This window comes from Lycium ferocissimum, chromosome 3 (genome assembly GCF_029784015.1).
Source record: "Lycium ferocissimum isolate CSIRO_LF1 chromosome 3, AGI_CSIRO_Lferr_CH_V1, whole genome shotgun sequence".
NCBI lineage: Eukaryota > Viridiplantae > Streptophyta > Magnoliopsida > Solanales > Solanaceae > Lycium > Lycium ferocissimum.
Window position 1 is genome coordinate 43,991,206 of NC_081344.1, and position 20,950 is coordinate 44,012,155.

Sequence of the window (20,950 nt, forward strand, 5' to 3'; positions counted from 1 at the left end):
TATATTATATTGCTGCGGAACGTGCAGCCCGATCCATAACCGCATATCCCGCGTCCGGGCATCCCGCGTCCGGGACGGTATCATGTTATATTATACCAACTGATCTGGTGATTACGCGTATATAACGCTCTCACCCTTTCCCATATTCCCTATATACATATACATATATCATATTCATATATCATATAAGTAGCATGCATGAGAGCCCAAAGAAAGTCATGTATCTATCGGAGTGACGTAAGGTCGGTAGCCTCCGATCATATTATGGATTAATCGTGGGCGCTTTGTCTCACTTTGGACGAACGATTATTATAAGGTGAGACTGTCAATGAAGAGTAGCTTCACGAGGAAACATAAAATAGGATCATAAGGCATCAATTCATAGACTTTGGAATCCTTAAAAAAAATAGTCATCATTCATGAATAAAGTTGAGAAATCAGGAAATAGCTCAACATTCTCGTATCGTCATTGAAATCATAAACTTGGAACCTTTAAACATAGAATCATCATCATCATATTCATCGTAGGAAAAATATCCTCATTTTTGACATCATCGTTGTCATTGTAAAACATATCCATCGAGTTGTCATGAAAGCTTCCGGAGTCATAAACCTCCATTTTGGAAAGATACGGACATTTTAGAAGGCATTTGCGGGTCATCGGGAAAAGAAATCATGCCTTAGAATTATAGACTTCTAACTTTTGACAACAACAAAGTTATGGAAGTATTTATGAAATCGTAATCTAAGAATCATGCCTTTGAAAGAAAGGGCGAGCCTTAACATACGTTCAACCTCCAATTATCCACACTTATTCATCCGAATTCGCGAGTCTACATTTAAGAGGATTCACACTAACGTTAGCCTCTTTATCACACTTGTACCAAGTTTCAAGCTATACTATTTTATATTTCGTCGAATATCGGCGCATTTCCCCGTTTAGATGCCTAGCCCGAATTCTCAATTCAACAACCAACAATAACAACAACGATACCAACAACAAAAACATCATTTCCCATATCAACGTATTCCATAGAACAACCCATATGGTGTTCGTCCCATATTTCCGTCACATAGCCATTTTGTAATGATTTTGTAGCCCTTCTCCGTAAATAAATCGATATTAACACAAACAAAGAGATTCATACCTTTCCTTGATGATAATGCTATATCTTCACTCCTTCACTTTGAATCCAAGCCAATTCCACCGCAAAACAATACTACAATCGCAACTGCACGTTACCCGGACCTTGATTAATACTCCGTCACTTGAAATTGCTCAAAATCCTCACTTTTGTGATGTATTTTTACTCTCTCTTTGTTGCTGAAATTTCTGGAACATTTGGGGGAATTTTAGTGCAGAAAAATGGGGTTTCTGCCCCTTATATAGGTGCCAAAGTCGCAGCATCAGTAGAAGAATCGTTCATCGCGAAAATTATTTCGAGACCTAAAACTTTTATACGTCGATCTCTTTATTTGCAAAGAATCGCCTATATAACTTATTCAACATCCCAAATAGCAAAACTTATTTTATTTTTTCCCGATTCATCCGAACATAACATAAACACTTATAACGAAAATTGATTTAAGGAAACATTGGAGTCATATTCCATTTTTAGTAAGTGTGCTATTTTGGAAAGTTTGAAAATTCAAAAAAAAAAAAAAAAAAAAAAAGGCACCATGTGGCCGGCCACCTTAGTGGTGGGCCATGGCCACATGGATGGTGAAATATGGAACTTAAAAGATGACTTAGTCATCTTATACTCATTCCACACTTAGAATTTTCAAGAAAATCAAGAAAACTTGAGGAGAAGAGAAAAACAAGGGTATTCGGCCACCCCTTGGAAATCAAGACCAATTTTAGCCATCAAAAAAATAAATTCTTCAAGCAAACTTGCTAATTCAAGGGTGCTCATTAACGTGGAAGTGTTGTTTGGGAGCGTTAGTTTGCTCGTTTTCTCTATTGGCCAACTTTAGGCAAGTTGAGAAGTTGAAGAAGGAAGGTGAGTTTTAATCTTGTTTTATGTGTTATAAATGGTTTATATGTGTTGTAGTATGCTAAAAAGGAAGAAATTCATGATAGAAAAGAAGTTGAAGTTGGGCCGTATATAGGTAGTTGGCCGTGTGTGTGTGTGTGTGTTATAAGTAATGTATTAATTTAATTAGCATGTTTTGATTGTTGTAGTGTGAAGAAAAGAATGAAAATCATCTTTTGTGTGTGTGTTTGGTGTTGGCCGAATGGCCCCCTTTGTGTGGATTGAGAATGAACAAATTGTCGTTAGTATTTTCGTTATCGTCGTTATGGATTTTATGAGGAGAAATGCAAGTTTAATGACTCAAAATAATGTTAGGTTGGTTATGAGATGATTTGGAAGTTTATGTGAATTTTATGTAATTTTTGTATTTATGAGATTATATTGTTAATGTGTGGATTATGGTTGTAAATTCATGAATTTGGAAGAAAGAATGTAGATCATGTTATTCTCGGGTTTGGAGACAAATTCGGGTGAGTTGGAGCCTTATTTGGGTTGTTTGGAAAATTGTATGGATTGTTTAAAACGTTCTTGAATATTGTTTGAATGGTTTTGGATTAGTAATCAAATGTATAAACGCGGATATTAGATTGAACGTAAGTAGTTGAAGTGACTATATTATGAGTGTTGTTGAATGTTGTTGGAATATTATGAATGTTGATGAAGTCATGTAGAAAGAACTATTAATGTTGGAATGCATTGTGAATTGATTATTGGTATTGTAGTTTGGTTGTTGCTGAAATTAGCCGAGTTGAAATCTCGGGGTTGGTGTATTTACAGGGGAAATGCTGCCGAAATTTCGGTAGAACTTAATGTTCGTTTGGAATTGAATGCCTAAATGCTTATGGCTAATGTTCGGTATATTGGCGTTATGTAGATCTTGGAGCGCCCGAGACTTGAGGCTTGACTTAGCTTGAGAGCGACGAGGTATGTAAGGCGTAACTTTTCTTCTTTGGCATGTCTTAGTGCTAACTAGGCTATGACCCGAGCTCGGGGTAATTCCGCTCTTAGGATCCGAGCTTAGATATGTACTTTATTCATGTTTCAAAGACTTACTCTTTAATGTAACCAAACTAAGGTTCTTATGTTTTCAAATGATTGAATTTCAAAAGTCTTATAAAGAATTTTGCTACCAAAAGGTCCCGAACTTCAAACGCTCGTAACTTTCGCATACGAGCTCGGATCGCCCCGAAACCTAATAGGTAACTTCATGAGGCATAATATCCCCCAACTTTCATAGGCGGGCTCGGGCGGGGTTGATGCTCGTCCGTGGGCCCTCGAGACTTTCTTTGTACAGTTTTCACGTTTTTGTAAAGAACTTAGTATGTTTGTTATCTTAACCCCCGAATATGATTACTTACGTATTTACTAAACCTAAAATGAGGATTGATACGCTTATGATTCCGATGCATAGTTATGACATTTAGAGTTCGGTTTGACATGTGGGCCCGAGGGGCATTCGGAAGGAACGTGATTAGATTGTTGTCCTAATTTGTGTATAATGCTGTGCTTTGATTAATTTATTAAATCTTTGTAAATGTTACATTGTATATGGTTATAAATATTTTAAATTGCATATGATTCCCACGATCTCGCTCGTGCATATTTTTGTTAATTCCTTCGCCGAGTCCCGGCCGGTTATGTTCGTGCGCACAATTCGAAGTATGATGAGATTCCGAAGTATGATGAGTTTCGATATATGATATGATTCGATATATGATACGATACGAAGTATGATTCTGAAATATGATATGATTCTGAATTATGATGTGATTCGGAGGAGATGTTCGGAGATATACAAAACTTCCGAAGTATGATGAGTTGTGGCGCCCAAGGCAGGAGGGGCGACCACGTTCCGTCCGCCGGGTCCCATCGTGGACCACATATGATATATGTTTTTGACATATATGATTTATGTTCAGAAAGTAAGCATTCTGATATCTCGATTATTATACTTGTTTTCTGTGCTTCGTATATGATTTCCGGTAAGTGACATGTGTATGATGTATATGATATCTCACCGAGTCCCTCACTAGAGGGCCGGGTACGGTTTGTATGTACGATGATACGATGATCTGATTATGATATGATTTGGCTTATCGACATATGTATATGCATGACAAGCGTTTCAAAAGGCAAATTATGTTTTCCCGGTTTCTATATTTATTTCTGTAACCCTCATTCCGGTTTTGATTCTGTTTAATGTATTACCCGCTTTACATACTCAGTACATATTCCGTACTGACCCCCTTTCTTCGGGGGCTGCGTTTCATGCCGCGCAGGTACAGGTACTCGCTTGGGTGAGCCGTCGCCCTTAGGACTCCTATTCAGCTATTTTGGAGTGCTCCTTTGTCCGGAGCCCACGTTTGGTACAGACTCTTATATATATATATATATATATATATATATATATATATATATATATATATATATATATATATATTTCGGGTACGGCGGGGGCCTGTCCCGTCATATGATTCTGTTATTACTCTTAGAGGCCTGTAGACATGTACGTGGGTTGTGGGTAGCACTGTTCGGTTATACTTGTGTTCTGTACATTCCCAGATTATATGTATGATACATATATATATAGGTATGTATATGCGCCGCCGTGTATGTTTTATATATATAAGTTCCTAACAAGTTACTATGAGTGGGTTACGATTAGAAAAAGGGGTACGAGTGCCCAGCTCGGGCACTAGTCACGACCTACGGGGTTGGGTCGTGACAGAAGTGGTATCAGAGCGGTTAGTCCTCGGAATGTCTACAGGCCGTGTCTAGTAGAGTCCTGTTTATCGGTGTGTTGTGCACCACATCTATAAACAGGAGGCTACAGGACATTTAGGATATTATCCTTTCCTTCTGATCTTAGATCGTGCGATAGAGCTGTATTATCAGGATGACTCCTCCCTAACGAATTGCTATGTTTTCAGCGATGCCTCCGAGAAAGGCGACAGCTGCCCAGAAGGGCAAGTCTACAGCAGCAGGGGAGATCAGTCAGGCCCAGAGAGTTACTAGGGCCCGTGCTCAGTTCGAGCCGGAGATTGTGCCCCCGTCGGCCAGTTCCGCCACCCCATCACCATCAGAGGGGCATAGGGCAGCAGCAGCTGTAGGACAGGAGGCGGCTCCACCTCCCGCCCCTGAGGTTCGAGTGCCCGAGCCTCCAGCCCTCCTCGGCCGGGCGGAGGACAGGGCTATGAGGGACGCTGTTCGCTATTGACCAGACTGGTAGCAGGGCAGGTCCAGAGGCACGGAGCAGGGGATGACCGTGCGGATAGACGTGACAAAGGAGAGGGCCCGTTATTTCTTGACCGTAATCCGCCGCAGTTCTTCGGGTCAAAGCCCGAGGAGGACCCTCGGGGAGTTCATCGACAGATGCGGCGTACGCCGCGGCTTGTCGGGGGCCTCGACACCGAGTCGGTAGAGTTGGCGTCGTATCGGCCGCACGACATAGCGACTGGCGGTATGAGTCATGGGAGCTGTCCGGGGGGTGAGGGTGCTCCCCGGTACCGTATGGGATGAGTTCGTGGAGGCCTTTCTTGGCCATTTTCTACCCCAGAGACTAGACGAGCCAGGGTTCACAGATTCTTACATTTGAGGCAGGACGGTAGGAGTGTTCGGGAGTATAGCCTTGAGTTTGATTCTCTGGCTAGGTACGCGCCTCATATTGTGGCTGACATGACTGACAGAGTGCACCAGTTTGTGATGGGACTGGATAGTTATCTGATTGACAGTTGTATGGCGATGGCCTCCCAGCCCGGCATGGATATTGCACGGGTACAGGCATATGCCCAGGGCATGGAGGACCGACACAGAGGGCGTCAGCCCGATAGAGACTATGACAGGGGCCAGCCCAAGAGGGCTAGGTCAGCCGGGTATTCTGGAGATTTTCGAGGCAGGCAGCCTCAGCAGCAGCGCAGCAGATATTCTTCCCAGCCAGCCCGGAGTACGCCCCCACGGTTCGTGGATAGGAGGCCGGCTAGTACAGGGTATTCGGGAGCTGGTCAGAGCTCCAGAGCCTGGTCGCGAAGGGACAGAGGTTCCGGCCAGTCGAGGCCACCTATACCTCGGTGTTCTCACTGCGGGGGATATCATCCGGGAGAGTGCTACCGTGCTACCGGTGCTTGTTTTGCTTGTGGCCGTCAGGGCCATGTTATAAGAGATTGTCCGTACAGAGGTGGTCCGGGAGGTGCAGCTCAGCTTACGGAGTCAGTTGCCGGTCCATCTTTTCCTTCTGTAGCGATGCGCCCCACGGGGCAGGATATGCCGGCACCAGCGGGCCGCGGCAGAGGTCGTGGCAGAGCCTCCAGTTCTAGCGGTCCTTCAAACCGCATATATGCTCTGACTAGCCGACAGGACCAGGAGGCGGCACCAGATGTGGATACAGGTATATGAGCCTTTATTATAATATTTTTATGTATGTGCAATTACTGTGTGAATGTTATTAAACAGCGATAGGTAGAAATTTAGAAGCCGATAACGGAGTATGTATAAATAACGGCGGTCAAGGTGTGTCCGTCGCTATTGGGAACCCGGGAGACTAAGACGAAGAATGGGTGTACCCATAGGTGACAGTGAATATGTAGAATCGAGAGAGGGGCAAAATAGTAATTGTGCTACGAGGGCGTCCGGAAGCCTGTCAAGACATTACCTTACCCCAAACTACGTGACGAAGGTCATGCGGTGAAGAGAACGCGGTTATACCAGCGTTGGAGCATCGTATTTCATCGACGTTCCGAAGTTAAGCGTGCTAGGGTGAGGGAAATTTCAGGATGGGTGACCCCCCTGGGAAGTTTCTGAAAGTCTCACAACTTCAGCCAAAGAAAGCAAATAGGAAGCTACAGTAGTCTAAAGGGACTTAGAATATACTGAGTAGACGAAAATTTTCAGAGGTCGCGTAGGCCGGAGCGGACTAGGCCGGGGAAAGAAAGAAGAGGCGTCACGATTCTGAGTAGTGTTTAGGAATCTTTTGAGAGTGAGATGTTGGCAAGTATGAATACGTACAGGAAAGCGTGTGATACCCCTATATTAGCGGGTGTACGTACTCCGGCAACCAATGTAACGGTATTTGGAAGGGGGTAATCGGACAGGATAACGGAGTTCGATTGAAAAAATAAATAAATAAATAATTGGCGCAAATGTCTTGAGCAATGTTGATGCTGTTCTCACGACAAGTTAGGCTGGGGAGGAGTTAATACAATAAGACATGGAAAGAGGAAAAAAATGAAAAGGTCAACGGCACGGGAATCAAAAAGTCGGAACAAAAGTGTTGCTTGACTGAGATTAGAAAATGCGGATACAGGGCAAAGTATAATCAAGTAATGATAAGTACGCCCCAAAAGGGGGGAAGTGGGTGCGAGAAACACAAGTGTTGAATAGATACAATTGACACTACAAAATATTGGATACGGATACTCGGGCCATAGTTAAAGTTCCTTACCGAGACGAGTTCATAGGATACAAAGCCAGCAAGGAGGGGGTGGAAATTAGGATAGAAATTGAGATAGTGCTGAAAAAAATGAGTTGCAGAGGTCTTGGAGGATGTGATGTTAGAAAGCGGGAATGAAGCGAGAATACGACAATAGAACGATAACGGGTAAAAGAAGGGTTGAATTAAAGACAAAGAAGTAACCCAATAAAATGGTTTAAGCGAGATGGTCAGAGTAGTTGGCTACCAAAATAGGGCGAACTTATGTGCTCCACGAAAGGCGTAACAAGATTCGACAAGGAAGAGGAGTCTAACCCGAGATATGTCTTAGACCTGGCTACATTTTTATAAGGTAAGGATGTTGCGCACTAAAGACGTGGTCGTCTTAAAGTATTGTGACGGAATAATAATGGAAAGGAGATGACTTGAGAAGCTAAAGAGGAAATAAAAGAGAAATACCATCGGTGAATGAGATTGTATACTATGGTAATAAAGGAAACCCCCCGAGATACTTATCTGACTTTATAAGACTAGTTGAACATTCGAGGACGAATGTTCTAAATGGGGGAAGGATGTTATATCCCGTATTTTGAGCAACGGGACAACTTGGGTGAATTACGATAAGTGAGAACAAGACTACCCCGAGAGACTTTTGTGTGTTTAAAGGCTTAAAGTTGTGTATGATTTTAATGTCATGAAAATGTTAAGGAAACATTGGAGTCATATTCCATTTTTAGTAAGTGTGCTATTTTTGGAAAGTATGAAAATTCAAAAAAAAAAAAAAAGAAATAAAAGCACCATGTGGCCGGCCATTTGTGGTGGGCCATGGCCACATGGATGGTGAAAATCATATGGAACTTAAAAGATGACTTAGTCATCTAATTACTCATTCCACACTTAGAATTTTCAAGAACCATCAAGAAAAACTTGAGGAGAGCAAGAAAACGGCCTATTCGGCCAAGGTAGTGGAAAATCAAGATCAATTTCTAGCCATTAAAAAAATAAATTTTTCAAGCAAACTTGCTAATTCAAGGGTGCTCATTAACGTGGAAGAGTTGTTGGGAGCGTTGGATTGCTCGTTTTCATCATTGGCCAACTTTAGGCAAGTTGAGAAGTTGAAGAAGAAAGGTGAGTTTTAATCTTGTTTTATGTGTTGTAAATGGTTCACATGTGTTGTAGCATGATAAAAAGGAAGAAATTCATGATAGAAAGTTGTGTTGAAGTTGGGCCGTATATATGGTAGTTGGCCGTGTGTGTGTGTTGTGTGTTATAGTCAATGAATTAATGTCTAATTAGTATGTTTTGATTGTTGTAGTGTGAAGAAAAGAATGAAAATCATCTTGTGTGTGTGTTTGGTGTTGGCCGAATGGTTCCCCTTTGTGTGGATTGAGAATGAACAAATCGTCGTTAATATTTTCGTTATCGTCGTTATGGATTTTATGAGGAAAAATGCAAGTTTTATGACTCAAAATAATGTTATGTTGGTTATGGGATGATTTGGAAGTTTATGTGAATTTTATGTAATTTTTGTATTTATGCGGATTATATTGTTAATGTGTGGATTATTAGTGTAATTCATGAATTTGGAAGAAAGAATGTAGATCATGTTATTCTCGGGTTTGGAGACAAATTCGGGTGAGTTGGAGCCTTATTTGGGTTGTTTGGAAAATTGTATGGATTGTTTAAAACGTTCTTGAATATTGTTTGAATGGTTTTGGATTAGTAATCAAATGTATAAACGCGGATATTAGATTGAACGTAAGTAGTTGAAGTGACTATATTATGAGTGTTGTTGAATGTTGTTGGAATATTATGAATGTTGATGAAGTCATGTAGAAAGAACTATTAATGTTGGAATGCATTGTGAATTGATTATTGGTATTGTAGTTTGGTTGTTGGTTTGGTTGTTGCTGAAATTAGCCGAGTTGAAATCTCGGGGTTGGTGTATTTACAGGGGAAATGCTGCCGAAATTTCGGTAGAACTTAATGTTCGTTTGGAATTGAATGCCTAAATGCTTATGGCTAATGTTCGGTATATTGGCGTTATGTAGATCTTGGAGCGCCCGAGACTTGAGGCTTGACTTAGCTTGAGAGCGACGAGGTATGTAAGGCGTAACTTTCTTTTCTTGGCATGTCTTAGTGTTCATTAGGCTATGACCCGAGCCTCGGGGTAATTCCACTCTTAGAATCCGAGCTTAAATATGTACCTTATTCATTTTTAAAAACTTACTCTTTAATGTAACCAAACTAAGGTTCTTATGTTTTCAAATGATTGAATTTCAAAAGTCTTATAAAGAATTTTGCTACAAAAAGGTCCCGAACTTCAAACGCTCGTAACTTTTCGCATGAGCTCGGATCGCCCCGAAACCTAATAGGTAACTTCATGAGGCATAATATCCCCCAACTTTCATAGGCGGGCTCGGGCGGGGTTGATGCTCGTCCGTGGGCCCTCGAGACTTTCTTTGTACAGTTTTCACGTTTTTGTAAAGAATTTAGTATGTTTGTTATCTTAACCCCGAATATGATTACTTACGTATTTACTAAACCTAAAATGAGGATTGATACGCTTATTGATTCCGATGCATAGTTATGACATTTAGAGTTCGGTTTGACATGTGGGCCCGAGGGGCATTCGGAAGAGACGTGATTAGATTGTTGTCCTAATTTGTGTATAATGCTGTGCTTTGATTAATTTATTAAATCTTTGTAAATGTTACATTGTATATGGTTATAAATATTTTAAATTGCATATGATTCCCACGATTCTGCTCGTGCATATTTTTGTTAATTCCTTCGCCGAGTCCCGGGCCGGTTATGTTCGTGCGCACAATTCGAAGTATGATGAGATTCCGAAGTATGATGAGTTTCTGATATATGATATGATTCTGATATATGATACGATATGAAGTATGATTCTGAAATATGATATGATTCTGAATTATGATGTGATTCGGAGGAGATGTTCGGAGATATACAAAACTTCCGAAGTATGATGAGTTGTGGCGCCCAAGGCAGGAGGGGCGACCACGTTCCGTCCGCCGGGTCCCATTATGGACCACATATGACATATGTTTTTGACATACATGATTTATGTTCAGAAAGTAAGAAATCTGACATTCTGATTATTATACCTGTTTTCTGTGCTTCGTATATGATTTCCGGTAAGTGACATGCGTATGTTGTATATGATATCTCACCGAGTCCCTCACTAGAGGGCCGGGTACGGTATGTATGTACGATGATACGATGATCTGATTATGATATGATTTGGCTTATCGACATATGTATATGCATGACTAGCGTTAAAAAGGCAAATTTATGTTTTTTGGTTCCTGTATTTACTTTTGTAACCCTCATTCCGGTTTTGATTCTGTTTAATATATTACCCGCTTTACATACTCAGTACATATTCCGTACTGACCCCCTTTCTTCGGGGGCTGCGTTTCATGCCGCGCTGGTACAGGTACGCGCTTGGGTGAGCCGTCAGCCTAGGACTCCTATTCAGCTATTTTGAAGTGCTCCCTTATGTATATATATATATTTGTCCGAGCCCACGTTTGGTACGTAATTTTACTTGTTATATATATATATATATATATATATATATATATATATATATATATATTCCTAACGTGTGGTTATTAGAAAAGGGGGTACGGCGGGGCCCCGTCCCGTCATATGATTCTCGTTATTATCTCTCTTAGAGGCCGTAGACATGTACGTGGGTTGTGGGTAGCACTGTTCAGTTATATTTGTGTAAGGATCGTACATTCCCGAATATCTTGAATTATATGTATGGTATGTATATATATAGGTATGTATATGCGCCGCCGTGTATGTTTTATACCTTATGAGTCTTACCTTACGGTGCCTTCAAGACAAATCCACACTTCGATCCTCAATCCTTACTTTCAATCTTAAGCCTAATACGTTCCTTTCATCGACTCACTTGATGTCCATCTCGATACCCTCAACGTGTAACGATAACACTATACCATTTCTGTATAACTCTCACTTTTTGTTTTAAGGGTCTATACTTGTCACATCTTAGGATTCATCGTTTCAATCTCTACACTTATATTTTCCTTACTCACTTCCCCCCCTTTTGGGGTCTCACTTGTACTATTCTCAAATTCATTACCTCACTTCCAGCCTTAAATTCACGTATCCCTTTCCTCAATTCCCTTATTGTCTTACCGCATCATATCCATGCCATTTCCTATAATTTATAGCAGCAGTAATTCATGTGCAAAGTCTTAACATACTCATCTTGCAGTTACTTAAACCAGTAATTCGGCCGACATAGCACCCCAAGCAAGGATGTACTTTGCTTGGCTCAACTGCTAATTATGAGTCGATGCCTACATCCGCTCTAATTAACGGCTCCGTCCTATAGGGATACTCAAAATAATAGTATGTCTAACCGTCGTACCATCCATGTGGTGTCACTTATCCCATTCTTCAATAGTCAGCATTCACTGGTAGCGTCATCTTCCCCTTTTCTTTCCATCTCAAGTTATTTCTCTCTTTCCCGTAATCGACTTATAGCAACCGTAATGCATTTCCCTTAAACTACCATCTGTCTTATCAAGGATCTAAGTCTCATGCACAACTAATGCCTCTTGTACCTCATACTCTTTTATTCTTGTATTGTACTCAGCAGTGATTTCGAAGCCAATCATAATCATATCTTTACTTGTCATTGGTGATAGCCTTACTTTATCGCTTTATCGTCATATGGTGAACTCATAACTCATAGCCACATTGTTCTTTCCCAAATTTTTATTCCTTTATGTACTTTACTTGTTCTATCTTAGTATAGGGTTAGGAGACGCATCTTCCTTTTCTCATAATACGACTACTTCTTAAGCTTGTGTACTTCGCATGTTTCCTTTTCTTTCTATACCCATACTTACTCCGTTTTATAATTAATCCTTTATTCCTCACACAAGGAACCCTATTCTTAACTCAGTACCGCTTTGTCCTTCAAAGTATACTACTTCTATACAATCCATTCTTCGCTTCCAACACTTATTCTACTCATTCCCTATCATCCTTATTATGCTGATCCTTTTCCTAACAATCGTTCTATTTAGTCATTCATCTTTCCATAGTCTTGGTCTTTTACATCCAGCCAAAATATCATTCGTGATCTCAATTCTCCACCACTGCTTTACTATGTTACCTTTCTCTGATTTCTTTTTCGAGTTGACTTCCTCTTCCCTCATGCTTGCTATCATTCCTGTCATTGCGAAACCTCTATGCTGAACTTTCCCTAACAGGGTTTTATAAGCTTTCTTATCTTTCGCTTCATGGCTCACTTATTGATTTCACACCTGCATTCACTCTCTATTCACATAGAACATGTCACCTCTTTAGTCGTTTCCTCGCTATACTTTACTTACTTTGTATTACAGTTCTTGCTATGTTCTCATCATATCCCAATCACAATCAATTCTATAGAGTGCCACTTCTTGCTCTCATTCGTAAAACTGCTTATAAACTAGAATAAACCTCATGGAGTAAGCATGCTTAACCTGTAACTCTTTATGATTGACCCTATTACACTTACTACATAATTTGTCTTACCAAGTTATTCACATTCGTTATAAACGTTCGTATTCTATGCCCCTGTCTCTGTCATCTTTGTTACTTCATTTTACTAATAGACTCGTCGTATTTCACTTGTGCTTATCCGTACGCCGATACTTCAGTATCACACTCTATTGGAGTTAACCTTTCTCTTTTTAAATCATATTTTAGTACTACCAATCTTCCCAATTTTCTCTGGTATTTCTCTTCATCATAAATACCCTTCCGTGTAATCACCCTTACATTCCTCTTTCCTTTCACTTCTGGTTATCTTTTAATGCTTCCTTTCCTTTTGCACTCTAGTTCTGTCCTTGGTCTTCTTTGGATCTCAATTTTGATATGTTCTATTTAGCTTAACTCGACGATACTTTCATAGCTTGCCTTATGTCCTTTCACTCTTATCATTCCTTAACATTCTAACTTGAGTTGCCTTGCACTTTCCCTCAATTTATCTGTAATATCATAGGCGTATGTCCTTCGCTTATCATCCTACCTTTGGCCTCAACTCTTCGCATAGTCCCTTCATATTGTATCGCCTTATTAACGCAACCCTACTATTCCCCTCAATCCAACTTGTATACAACTATCTCCATAGCTTCGACATCTATAATATGTCAAGATTAGGCCATATCTATATGCGGTAATACTCTTTAACTTGACTTAAATGTATAACTAATCCCATAATCCTTTCAATACTTTAATACCTTTGAGTTTGTCATAATAACCTTCTCTTCGTATAACTCACCTTCTTCACAGATCATTCTTCAGACCATGTCAAATCCATAACTCTTCTAAAGCAACACATCCCACTTATTGTCTATTTACGATATTTCCTTTTTCACGTTTCTTCCTGTTAGATGTACCTAACCAGATGACCTGATTTTGGAAAATTCTGGCAGAGTCTCCTTTATAATTCTTACTATCCAAAACTCGCATGCGGTAAATACCGACAATGCCTCGGGGCATATATAAACATATATATATACGACATATCCCACCACCCGGGGCTCCAATTTCGGGTAAACGAACAAGGATATCAAAACTAGCCTCATATATCACACCTCGAGATGTACCTGATCCTTTAGCGATCTGCCCTGTTATACCTTCTTGTTTACCTTCCCTTTTCTTTCTTCAGCTTTACATCTCAATCATATAGGCGATATTCTTACCTTACCCGACATACATCCTTTGTACTATTGCTTAACTTTGTACTGATTCATTCAATTGCCCAGTTCACAAACTTATGACTGAACTTATCATCAAGGGATACATTTATTCAATTCCTCTACTTGTACTTACACTGACTTACCCCTATGTCAACCGATCCATTATCAAATATATATATATATTCTGGTAACGTAACCTCAACGAAGTAACTTACCTCTGTGACTTCCCATATCATCACTCACTTTCTCCCGTCGAACCGTGCTTCTTCCGAAATCAAAGGTTAATATAGGAATCTCATTTCTATGACTTGGCTCTATCGCACGATCTTAGATGTGAAAGAAGAGTAACCACCCTAGATGCCCCGTAGCCTCCTGTTTATAAATGTGGCGCGCTTCACACCATAAAGAGGACTCTACTGGACACGACTTTGCAGACAACCCTTAGGACGAACTGCTCTGATACCAATTTGTCACACCCCAACTTGATAGGGCATGATGGGCACCCGACCCTTACTTAGGGACGAGCGAACCCGCTGATTCTTGTGATTACTCATAATCTTCTTTTGGACCCTCGAACCATGAAATGAGTGCATAATGTAAGCTTTTCAAAAAAACATGCTTTTCGTCTTTCTCAAATCAAGTAAAATCGTAATCATATGAAATTTGTAACATAATGCATAATGATACATCGGCTTACGGCCGCTTACAAGAACCGATATGTTATATACGTGACTGTCTGTAAAAGTCTCTAGCATAAATCAAGATACCATAACATAGATATCCGACTCGGCAAGACTCGGAAGAAATGGAGCTCGCCAATCTAGGCGAAACATCTTCTACTAATATCCTCTACTCATCCGTATACACACAGGGGCATGAAACGCGGCGTCCACGAAGGGACGTCGATACGAATGATGTCTTGAGTATGTAAGGCATGAGTAACAACATATGGAAGGATACAAAGCATGAATAGTAACAAGACGAAAATATGGAACATATCATGAGATAAAGAGTAACTGTACATCCGAGTGCCCTTTTAGGCGGGTACCATGCATGCTTAGTGCCGCGGAACGTGCGCCCCGATCCATATATATATATATATATATATATTATATTTTCGCGGAACGTGCGGCAGTCCGATCCATAACCACATATCCGCGTCCGGGCATCCCGCGTCGGGACGGTATCATGTCATATTATACCAACTGATCAGGTGGTTACGCGTATATAACGCTCTCGCCCTTTCCCATATTCCCCATATACATATACATATATCATATAAGTAGCATGCATGAGAGCCCAAAGAAAGTCATGTATCTATCGGAGTGACGTAAGGTCGGTAGCCTTCGATCATATTATGGATTAATCGTGATCGCTTTGTCTCACTTTGGAGGAACGATTATTATAAGGTGAGACAGTCAATGAAGAGTAGCTTCACGAGGAAATAGCTTCACGAGGAAACATAAAATAGGATCATAAGGCATCAATTCATATACTTTGGAATCCTTAAAAAAATAGTCATCATTCATGAATAAAGTTGAGAAATCAGGAAATAGCTCAACATTCTCGTATCGTCATTGAAATCATAAACTTGGAACCTTTAAACATAGAATCATCATCATCATATTCATCATAGGAAAAATATTCTCATTTTTGACATCATCGTTGTCATTGTAAAACATATCCATCGAGTTGTCATGAAAGCTTCCGGAGTCATAAACCTCCATTTTGGAAAAATACAGACATTTTAGAAAGCATTTACGGGTCACCGAAAAAAGAAATCATGCCTTAGACTTATAGACTTCTAACTTTTGACAACAACAAAGTTATGGAAGCATTTATGAAATCGTAATCTAAGAATCATGCCTTTGAAAGAGGGGCGAGCCTTAACATACCCGTTCAACCTCCGCTTATCCACACTTATTCATCCGAATTCGCGAGTCTACATTTAAGAGGATTCACGCTAACGTTAGCCTCTTTATCACACTTGTACCAAGTTTCAAGCTATACTATTTTATATTTATTTCGAAAATCGGGCGGCATTTCCCCTTGTTTAGATGCCTAGCCCGAATTCTCAATTCAACAACCAACAATAACAACAACGATACCAACAACAAAAACATCATTTCCCATATCAACGTATTCCATAGAACAGCCCATATGGTGTTCGTCCCATATTTCCGTCACATAGCCATTTTGTAATGATTTCTGACCCCTTCTCCGTAAATAAATCGATATTAACACAAATAGAAAGAGATTCATACCTTTCCCTTGATGATAATTATATATCTTCACTCCTTCACTTTGAATCCAAGCCAATTCCACCGCAAAACAATACTACAATCGCAAGCGCACGTTACCGGACCTTGATTAATACTCTTGTCACTTGAAATTGCTCAAAATCCTCACTTTTGTGATGTATTTTTACTCTCTCTTTGTTGCTAAAATTTCTGGAACATTTGGGGGAATTTTAGTGCAGAAAAATGGGGTTTCTGCCCCTTATATAGGTGCCAAAGTCGGCTGACCGTAGACCAGAAGAAGAATCGTTCATCCGCGGAAATTATTTCGAGACCTAAAACTTTTATACGTCGATCTCTTTATTTGCATACTTGGATATGTCCAAAACTCCATACAGTCTGTATAACTTATTCAACATCCCAAACTTAGCAAAACTTATTTTATTGTTTCCCGATTCGTTTAACCTCCCACCTTCGCGGTACTTACTCATCACTTGTTGAACGTAACATAAACACTTATAACTTCAAACATAACCCTGTCCTTTGAGCTTATGAGACTAACCTATGATGCAATTCAACGCACGAGAATACGGGGTGTAACACTACACCGAACGGGATCCTCATATTGATGTCGCTTTATTTCTTCCGGAATAGAAGATTCGAAGAACTTCTCGGACGAAATCCCGGTACCTCCGTAATCGGCCGACGTACTCCAAGACTTGCTAGCGATGAATTTCACGAACCATTTCCTTCGCTTCTAATGGCACGTCCGCCGAAGCTACCCATAGACCTATGGGCGAGTGCATCCGCTACAACATTGGCTTTCCCGTGATGATATAAAATATCGACATCATAATCTTTCGAAGCAACTCTAGCCACCTCCTCGCAAACTCAGCTCCTTCTGCTTAAAGATATACTGGAGGCTCTTGTGATCTGTATAAATATCAACATGAACGCCATATAAATAGTGTCTCCATATCTTCAAAGCATGGATCACCACGGCCAGCTACAGATCATGAGTGGGATAATTCTTTTCGTGCTTTTTGAGCTGTCGGGAAGCATATGCTATAATCCTGCCGTGCTGCATCAATACACACCCCAATCCAACGCCAGAAGCATCACAATAAATAGCATACCCATCTGGTCCCTCGGAAGAGTCGGGGACCGGAGTCAGTCGCTTTCTCTTTCGACATTGGAAGCTTCGCTCGCAAGCATCAGTCCACTGGAATTTGGCTCCCTTCTGAGTTAGCCTTGTTAAAGGCGCTGAAATCGAGGAAAACTTCTCCACGAATCTTTTGTAATAGCCAGCTAATCCCAGGAAGCTACGTACCTCAGTAGGCGTCGTCGGTCTAGGCCAATTCTTTATGGCCTCGATCTTCTGAGTATCCACCCGGATGCCATCAGCCCCAATAATATGTCCCAAGAATGCCACTGATGTCAGCCAGAATTCACATTTAGAAAATTTAGCATACAATTTCTGATGCCGGAGTACCCCAAGTACCGTCCTCAGATGATCTGCGTGCTCTTCCTCCGACCGAGAATAAACCAGAATATCATCGATAAATACAATCACAAACATATCCAGGAACGGTCTGAATACCTGATTCATTAGATCCATAAATACCGCTGGAGCATTTGTTAGCCCAAAAGATATCACTCCGAATTCATAATGCCCATACGGTCCGAATGTCAGTCTTTGGAATATCGCCTCCCGTACTCGCACACTGGTAGTGTAGCGACCGCGGGACTATCTTTGAGAAACATTTGACACCCGCAACCGGTCAAACAAATCATCAATCCGGGGGAGGGGTATTTATTCTTTATGGTTACCTTATTCGACCGCCGATAATCAATACACATCCGCGACGACCCGTCTTTCTTTCTCACGAACAATATCGGCGCTCCCCGGGGGTGACGTGCCGGGCCGGATGAAGCCCTTCTCTAATAAGTCCTGTTTTGCTCCTTTAATTCTTTTAATTCTACCGGTGCCATTACGTACGGAGGAATAGATATAGGCCGAGTGTACGGGCAAGACATCTATCGTGAATTCTATCTCCCGCTCGGGGAGGAGACACGGGAGCTCGTACGGGAAATACATCCGGGAATTCATTAACTTTGGGGACCGAAGAGTCGGTGCCTCGCCTTTAGATCATGCACACGAACCGGATGATAAATATAGCCCTTTCGATCATTTTTCTTGCCTTGAGGTATGAAATAAACTTACCCTCGGCGTCGTATTACCGCCCACTCTATAACCGGTTCCCCCGGAAATTGGAAACGGACTACCTTCTTCGACAATCAACATTAGCATAACAAGAAGCTAGCCGGTCCATACCCATAATAACATCAAATTCGGTCATATCTAGCTCTATCGGATCTGCGCTTTTAGTGCAACGGTCCACGGTATAATTACCGAACAATCTCTATATACTGTACGGGCTATAACGTCCCCTACCGGTGTAGCTACCTCAAATGGTTCTATCGATTCAGGTTTTATCCCAATTTTATTAGCAACAAGAGGAGAAATATATGATAAAGTGGAGCCTGGATCTATCAATGCATATACAGCTCGAGAGAAAACCAATAATATACCTGTAACCACATTAGGCGACGCCTCCTGATCCTGTCGCGGCTGGCCAAGGCATATATGCGGTTCGAAGGACCGCTAGAACTGGACGCTCCGCCACGGCCTCTACCGCGGCCTGCTGGTGCCGGCATACCTCGCCCCGCAGGGCGCATGGCTACTGAAGATGAAGAGGAACCAGCACCTGAACCTGTAGGCTGAGCCGCACCCCCTGCACTGCCTCTAAGCGGACAATCTCTCATAACATGGCCCTGACGGCCACAGGTAAAACAAGCACCCGTGGCACGATAACACTCCCCAAGGTGAGGTCTCCTACAGTGAGGACATCGAGGTATGGGTGGCCTCCACTGGCCGGAACCTCTATCCATCTGTGAACCCGAAGCACGAAAGCTCTGACCAGCTCCGGAATATCCGTCTTCGTGCGGTCTCCTACCACGTATGCCGTAGGGGGTGTACTCGGGGCTGGGCCGAGAAGGGTATCCGTCTTTCGCCGCTACGAGTTCAGTTTGCCTCGAGAATCTCCAGAGTACCCGGCTGATCTAGCCATCGCCATACAGCTATCAATCAAATAATTATCCAGTCCCATCACATACTGGTGCACTCTGTCGGCCATGTCAGCCACAATATGAGGCGCGTATCTAGCCAGAGAATCAAACTCAAGGCTATACTCGGGACACTCCTGCCGCCCTGCCTCAGATATAAAAATCTGTGAACCCTGGCTCGTCTCGTCTCTGGGGGTAGAAAATGGCCAAGAAAGGCCTCTGTGAACTCCTCCCATACGGCTGGAGGAGCACCCTCGCCTCTGGACAGCTCCCAAGACTCATACCAATTAGCTGCTATATCATGCAACCGATACGATGCCAACTCGACAGACTCAGTCTCGGAAGCCCTGATAAGCCGCAGCGTACGCCGCATCTGTCGATGAACTCGGGGGTCCTCTCGAAGCTTTGACCCGAAAAACTCGACGGATTATGGGTCAAGAAATAGCGGGCCCCTGCGACTATCACGTCCGTCTCGCATGATCATCTCCTAATCCTGTCCGTGAACCGTCCCGCCACCAACGGTAGCAATCGAACGACGTCCCTCATAGCCCCGTCCTCCGCCCCCGGCCGGAGAGGGCGGAGGCTCGGGCACTAGAACCTCGGGGGCGGCGGTGGAGCCGCCTCCCCGACCTGCGGTGCTGTTGCTCTATGCCCCTACGATGGTGATGGGGTGGCGGAGACTAGCCGACCGGGGCACAACCTCGGGCTCGGCCCGGGCACGGGCCCTAGTAACTCTACGGGCCCGGCGGGTCTCTCCGGCTAGCCGCCAGACTTGCCCACGGGCAGGCCCGTGGCCTTCCTCGGAGGCATCGCTGAAAACATAACAATTCGTCTGAAAAGAATCATCCTAATAATACAGCTCTGTCGGACGATCTAATATCAGAAGGAAAGATAACATCCTAAATGTCCTGTAGCCTCCTGTTTATAGATGTGGTGCACAACACACCGATAAACAGGACTACTAGACACGGTGCGTAGACATTCCAATGACGAACCGCTCTGATACCACTTTTGTCACGACCCAACCCCGTAGGCCATGACTAGCGTCCGAATTGGACACTCATACGCACCTGATACTCAAAATCAGCATACTAAACTCGCATAAATACAAATGGTCACACATAGTCTCAGATTATCGCATAAGAGCAAACATATATCACAAAAGCCGGCGAGGCTGTCATAATGTACATAACATATCAAATATACGCATATGCAGCCGACAAGGCTGCCACGGCGAACGGGACTGCCCAAACACATATGTCACACGAACACAACTGTACAGAAATAACCATAACCCACATACATGTCTACAGACCTCTAAACAGAACAATAGAAACATATGACGGGACAGGGCCCCGTCGTACCCCT